The 7,740-nt window shown below is 34.8% G+C and overlaps 1 long non-coding RNA gene across 1 annotated transcript; it reads right to left on the bottom strand.

Moving 5' to 3' along the window:
- Window positions 1-2,410: 2,410 nt before the first annotated feature.
- Window positions 2,411-6,382, bottom strand: LOC136230812 (uncharacterized). The gene is made up of 3 exons (XR_010689542.1): window positions 5,936-6,382; window positions 3,425-3,654; window positions 2,411-2,894 (listed from the first exon to the last, which is right to left on the bottom strand). It is a non-coding gene; the product is annotated as an uncharacterized lncRNA (long non-coding RNA).
- Window positions 6,383-7,740: the final 1,358 nt, after the last annotated feature.

The following is a 7,740-nucleotide window of genomic DNA, read 5'->3' on the forward strand; positions in this document are numbered from 1 at the left end:
CACTCATGTTTAAAACACTACCTATTCATCTTAGCGAGAATTCAATTCTCAATCACAATCCCAGCAACAATAACTTATTAAGTGCTCATACATTCTAAAAATTAGACCTCAAGTTTACCTAATCACTTTGAATAGAAAATTTGGAATTCCTATTATGTCAATTTTTAAATTGTTGAAACCTCCATCTATATATTGAGTATAATGACCCGTTCACTAAACAAAAAAGACAATGATGAATACCAAATTAAATGGTTTAGTGTCCAAATAAGAAAAACAGAAAAAAAATATCTCATAAATATGAAAAAACTGGAATGTCAAACAAAAGGTATAATTATCAACGGCCATTAATCACATCATTCTTTTTTAATATTAGTATTATACCAGTTATTAATTAATAGTTTTATATTAATTAATAATAGTTATAGCATTATTTTTTTTTTGATAGAAAAGGAAAAGAAAAACGAACAACAACAAACTATCCAGGAATTAGCCTAGGGAAGCTAACCCCAATCCTATCTTCTAAGAGAAGAGGAGAGATGAAACTAGGGGAAACAGGAAGGATAGTAACGCCTAACGTCCCTTCATGGCCCGCCACCGCCAAGCGATCAGCAACACGATTCTGCTCTCTAAAAATGTGTCTGAACTCTACGAACTCAAAGGAGGAGCAAAACCTTACAATAGCTTTGATGAGGTTGTGACTGTTAAGACCCATAGAATGATTCTCAGAAATCATTTTGATTGCTTCCAAATTATCAGACTCCACAGAGAGCCTCTTAACACCCAGCCTTTTAGCAAAATTGATTCCAGTAAGAATAGCCCAGAGCTCCACAGAAAAGGAAGAACCCAACCCTAAATTTTGGGAGAACCCAGAAAGCCAGGCGCCCCCTGCATCTCTAAGCACACCTCCAGCCACAATCTTACCGTTACTGAGGCAGGAACCATCAGTATTCAGCTTCACAACCCCCTCTCTTGGCCTGCTCCATCCCACGAGATGGACATCACAACACTGAGAGGCTCTGGCAAGGGACTCTCCTTTGAAACTATCGATAATAGAGAAAAGTTTTTTCGAGAAGAAATCAGCTAAGTTTGTCATAAAAACATATTTTTTAAATATAGTATTATAATTAATTAAATTATTTTTTTATTTTTAATTAATTTATATGGAATAAGTTTTAAGTTTATATGTATATACATGCTATTTGATTTTCATCCTTTTTTTAATTCTTTAATATTTTAATAAATATGAAGAAAAAATAATTATATTCAAATCGTAGTTCTTATTAGTGGTGTCGCACTTTTAAAAATGAGCGACACAAAGATAACACACTCCTTGTGTCGCTTTGTTAAAAGCGCGTCACAAGCTTGCTCTTGTGTCACACTATAAGACAGGCGATACAAGAAGTAACTCGTTTGTGACGTATGCTCTTAAAGCATGACACAAGTGGTTTAATTCACCAACTGCAAAATCAACAATCAAAGTTAAGACAATATTTATATACATTAATATTACGAACACAATTCAATAACTTTTTGCAGATGCCACCAAATCACTTACATGCTGACTAGTTAAATTTAAACACAGATATTACACTAGATTAGAGTATATTTTAATTCCAAATAAATTAAAAGGTTAGATATTGTTATTGAAAGTCTTAAATCCTTAAAAGTTTTAGTTAGCAGTAATAAGAAAATTAATTAAAAATAGAAGTTAGTTGAAAAAAAACAAAGGATGGTGAGATGTAGTAAAATAACATTTTGTTTGGGGAAAGTAGCACCTATGTATCTTGATTCAGTACCCATTCTGTCATAGTGGAGTTTAAGGGCTTCAACTACTCTTGCTGATATTGATCACCTCAAATATCAGTTATGTCAATAAAGTCAATGGGTGTTTCTATTTGTACACATGTTCATACACTTGCCACTTCAAGAGTTAATATACTATATCACTTAATCAAGAAATTGAAGATTCACCATCTGTCAAAAAGATGATTTAATTCATTTTTCTTTTGAAAAGATAAAATAAAATAAAGCAATGGAATGGTCCAATTCACAGTTCATAATTGGACTAATAAGATGACATCAATTAGGATATACCAAGTAAAACAAGAAACTATAAATTACAACATGGCTTACGTGGATAACATTAAGGAGATGCAATGAAATTTGTCTGACTTCTTCATCAGGGTACTTACAACCATATAATACAAATTAATATATATCTACCCTTTGGTTCAATCTCTTAATTTACATTTTCTAATGTTAAATTCAACTCTATATATATTGCAAAGGAGTGGATCATATACAAGCTACAAGATAATATATTGCAAAGGAGTGGAATCATATGCAATATATATGCAATATTCTTAATTTCTCGAGATTATAAGAGACCGAAAGAATTGGAGTGATTAAATCACCTGTTATGTCTTGTATTTTATCAGTTCCTTTAATGTATCAAGCATATACAGAAAGCCAGTAGAATCAAAAAACAAATATCCCCAGTAACCAACCCTCTAAATACAAGGTTTCAGCAGTTGTCTTTTGGTCTCCTCCATAACTTGCACGAACACCAGAGTAGCCAATTGTTACCTTTCATGGTGGTTGGTCCTTGCAACCAGAGCTCCCCTCACTAGCCAAGAGGAAGGCCTCTCCTACTGAAGGATCAGCAACCTTGGCTTCCATATCTTCAGCCAAGTGTCCAACGGAAACATGTAGCTTTATTTCTTCCAGTGTTATTGTCCTTGTTGTCCCACCTCCCGTCTCAATCTTCATGATTGATTATAAGATTCATTTATTGGGTGAAGCTGCAATATAGGCATGGAACTTGGCGACGAGTTTGTCATGAGGGGGTGAGCTTTGTTTAACTAAAGGAACACTTGTAAACTCTTCCATTTATGCTGATAAGGAAAGTAATAGTTGTTTATCTACCAGTCCACAACTTGTTAGCAGTTCTGTTACAGGACTGGACCAGTTCTGTAATTATTCTGTTACAAAACTAGACAAATTCTGTTTCTGTAACAGAACAGGTCATGTTCTGTTACAGAACTGGTCTAGTTCTGTAAATAGAAACAGGATTGGACCAGTACTGTTTCTGTAACAGAACAGGCCATGTTATGTTGCAGAATTGGTCCAGTTCTGTAAACAAAACTGGTCTTAGTTGTTGGTTCAGCTGTATTTGGAGCTAAAGTTATGCTGAAGGTAATAGATACAGATGAATCTCGAATAACTTTAACACAAAACTACAGTTTAAGCAACTTGCCCAAAAAGAAAAATCCAATAAAAAGCATACAGAAATGGGGGAAAAACAAACAAATATAGGGCTTTCCGTTTCTTAATTAGTTTTAAACAGACCAGTGTGTCGTATTTACACTGATTGCTGCAATCATTGAGTCCATATTATAGAAAATTGGCAGAATAGACAACATACCTGCTCTATTGAATTTTCTTACTGAATGACAAATCCATCCTATTGCCTCCAAAACTAATGTTCTATATTCTTATCATGCCAGCAGTAACACGAACAGAACTTGATGATTGTGCACGGTTTAATTGAAGAGCTGACTCCTTCATAGGGAACTCCAAAGCAAATGTAGGAGGTGCTGAAATGCCACCCAAACATGTGATTGACCTGCTTTATGAAGGGATACTTCTTCATATCTACACCATATACAAGTTCAAAAAGAAATTAATTTCATATCCACAACGGTAAGGAAATGTAACATAAATAGCAAATAAATACAGATATCAATAATATTGTTACTTTTATTATACTCTCTCTCTCTCTCTATCTCATCCATTAACCTGTTTTCTATTGGACTTCCAACATTGTCCACCACTAAGCACTAGGTAGCCTAGTTTCTCCATTTACTATTTATGCATGTTTGTCCATTCATTCATATGCATGTCTATTGTCTAATCTTGTATATCAACCAAACAAATCTAAGCTATTCCTAACCAAACAAGTGCTGCCCAAATGGTAGCTATTTCTCAATTATACTTAACTAGCTCATTAATTAGAATACAGTTACAATAAGTACAAAATTGTTTATATGAAATCTAAAAGGGGATTGAATCAAATTCCATTCAGTAAATCATAGCTTATATAGCATGCACTAGTAGCAATCACTGAATAAATTTGACAGACCTTAATTGGGATATTTTGTTGCTAGACTCTGAAAATAGAAGCTTGATCATAGGATGTAACTCCAACTTATGTACTGATTCAGCACTTCATTCTTAATCAGAACAGATACCAGAACAACACCATGAGTCTGGGTTTACAATAACAACTTAAGCCTCTTTCATCTAACTCCAACTTAACTCATATTGCTTTTAAGCCTATCTTTTTTCTTCAGAAAAAAAATGTTATAGTATACATTAATATTACGCTCCTTATAAACCAACATATATAATAAAGTAGATTGTTCCACTGACCAACTTTCATACGAAACCAATGCTGCTAGGTTTGTTTTAGAAAAAAAGACCTTCTAAAACAAGGAATCTTAATTAATAATAAGCATATAATAAAATAAATGATACTGATGAAGAAGTAGTTGATCAAAAATTGGGTAATTGCCTACAACACACTATGATGCATAACATATATACTCACTGTATCATAATACAGCATAACATATAATGTGCATGCACATGTACCTTCATTTCATGAATATATACCAATTAATTGATTGATTACCTCTATAATGATCATGTTAAGAGTGTCAATCCGGTGTTTAATGATTCTGCAGGTATATTTAACGATTCAAGTGCATAAAGGGAAGCCACTATAGATGATATTAGAATCAATATCAAATAAATCTAGTTTGAAAGCAAGCTGTAAGGAGAAAGAAGCTAAGAAGGCGAGCTCTCAAACGGATGGATCCGCTGATGAGCATGAAAAAACAAGTGAAGGAGGCAGGGAAGTAAGTCTTCTAAGAACATAATAAGGGATGCACCCAGAGCGTAATCCCTTACCCTGGAAACAGAAGTAAATAAACCTTTTCGACAGTCCCATGATTTAAACTGGTGGGTTCCTAAAGAGTCTGATGAAGAGATATTTATATGGATAACCCACAAAACAGGATACCTGGCAACAAAGATTGTTTTGTTTAGAACTACAAGCAGATGCCAGGGTTGGACCCTAAGGTTGCAGTACACAGGCCAGGGTTGCCTCCACACCAATGCCCTACAAAAAAGGCCCCGATGAGTTCAAGAAAGCAAGCAGCCTCAAAGCCCAATAGAGAGCCTACTGACCCTGCTGTGCTGGTGACAAGCCGGTCATCTTTGGTAGAGTAAGACCTCCCCATCACGTAGGATTGGATAAGCAAGTTTCCCTCTATTCATAAGTGCTAATTCCTTTAGAGCCAATCCCAATCTCTCATTTCCTTTACTAGTGGATAATAGAATTAGGAACAATAGTAAAAAACTAGAATACTCAAAGACTTCAAGTGCTCTTGCTATCACTGATAGCAATCTCCTTCCAAGCGAGCTTGCATTGCAGGCCATGTGCTTGTCCTGGTTCTCCTTTTCTAATGCTTGTGAAAGAGAAAGCAATTGGAGAGAAAATACCCAACTACTCACAAGCTGTCGAGGCCCAAGGAAGCGAAGTCATGGGACTTTCTTCCCAAAAATCCTTCTTAGTCGTCGAGCTTCTTTCGTTCAAGATTCACTTTGCTTTGAAGGGCAAGGCTTCTAAACTAAGAAAATAGTGCGAGAACAGAATCGAGATAGGGATTTTACTCTTCTAAACCCATCACCATTCAACCATTAAAATCACACGCAACGAGAGCAGCAGAACAAAAAAATCAAAAATCAAAATCAAAAGATACCAGCACAGAGTATATTCTTAGGTTCAGGTTCTCTACAGGAGTATATGCTTAGTCTCCTGGGTAAATGTTCTAATATTAAAACAATAGCTAATAGAGAATGTGAATCTTACTTTGTTCAATGAAGGGTGCTGAAATAGAGCATGCAATAGAGAAATTCCGGATCGACGCAATTTATTTGAGCATTCATCAAGCCAACCACCACAAGCAAGAACCTAATCGGACAGAATGATTGGACCGAACTTCTGTGATGGAGTGTGAAAAGTCTGATGAAATCGATTGAGATTGACAAGAAAATAAAGATGACCTAGAATTTGGAAGAGCAATCGGGGATGGTGTGTTTGGGGGGAATGAATTGGCAGCACTGAAAATTGTTAGGTTTTCTGAAATATTAGGAGTAAAGCCATGGATTGAGGTGTACAGATTTGTTTGAGCTTTTGTGGAATTAGGTTGAGTTTTTGGAATAAAGGTTTTGTCTAAAGCTTTTAGAATTTGTGTGAGCTTGAACCGAAATTGCAAATTTTTTGGAGGGGTTTTTTTTTTAGTACTGGGCGGTAATCTCAATATTTGGGGGGAGGGAATACTTGGCGCTCTGTCCAAATCCAAATTTTTGGGGAAATTATTTGAAAGAAATAATGAGAATGAAAAATCTTATTAATATTATAGTTAAATAAAACAATGAGAATAATGAAAAACCAAATTATTAAATTGGTTAAAAGATAAGTATTTATGAGAATAAAATAAAATAAAATTTATTGAATAAAATGTTTTGTGATTAATAATAAAATATATATCTTTCAAAAAAAATAAAATATATAATATATTTTCATTAAAATTATGGAAATTATGTGTTTAATGATATTCTCATTGATTTTTTCTTACTAATACTCAATTTTTTTTGTAGTGTATTGAAATAAGGTGGGAGTGAATGTGACCTAGAGGAAAACATTTTTTTTTATCTTTTAGATGAAATATATTTTTATTAATTTAATTTCTTTTAGTTTTCCTTAATAAAACGGCAAATCTAAAAAAAATGAACAAAAAAAATGGAGGGAAATAATATTAAGGCGGGTACATGAAAAAAAGTGAAAATTTTACTACATAATAAATTATTGTTTGCCACCAAATAAATTACCCGTGGCATTAGTAAGTTTATGCCACGCTTAAACTTTTCCCGTGGCATAAACAAGTTCAGCCACACAAAAAAAAAAAAATACCGTGGCAAGATTCGTGGCACAAGTATATGTTTGCTACGGAATAAACTTAACTGTGGCATAAATACATCAAGTGATCAAAAGTTTATGGTGTAATCCATTTTTCCCGTGGCTAACTAAAAATATGCCACGAATTTTACATTCTCGTGGCATGATTCGTGGCACAAGTGCTCATTTGTTGTAGTGTTAGTTGTGTCGCGTTTACAGAACGCGCGACACTAGTTACTCTGTTGTGTCGCTTTATCTTCAAGCGCGACACAAGAGGTGCGACACAAGTGAGCATTTCTCTACTAGTGTGCACTAAAACTGTCACAATACACTGTAGCCTGATCATGATGTAGACCAAGATCACCAACCAGTCCTTTACGCCAAATCCCATCCTTAGCAACTTCAGTTAGTGCCATATACTCTGCTTCTGCAGTAGACAAAGTCACTGTAGGCTGCAAAGTAGCTTTCCAACTGACAACTCAACCGCCAAGAGTGAAAACATAACCAGTCATAGATCTTCTACTGTCAACATCTCCAGCATAATCAGAGTCTGAAAAACCTGTTACGAAACACTATGTATCACCTCCATAAATGAGACCAATGTCAGATGTACCTTTTAGGTACCTAAAAAATCCTCTTCACAGCTTGCCAATGCTCCTTGCCAGGTTCACCCATAAACCTCCTAACAACACTAACAGACTGTGCAAGATCAGGTC

The sequence above is a fragment of the Euphorbia lathyris genome, chromosome 5 (assembly GCF_963576675.1).
Source record: "Euphorbia lathyris chromosome 5, ddEupLath1.1, whole genome shotgun sequence".
Lineage (NCBI taxonomy): Eukaryota > Viridiplantae > Streptophyta > Magnoliopsida > Malpighiales > Euphorbiaceae > Euphorbia > Euphorbia lathyris.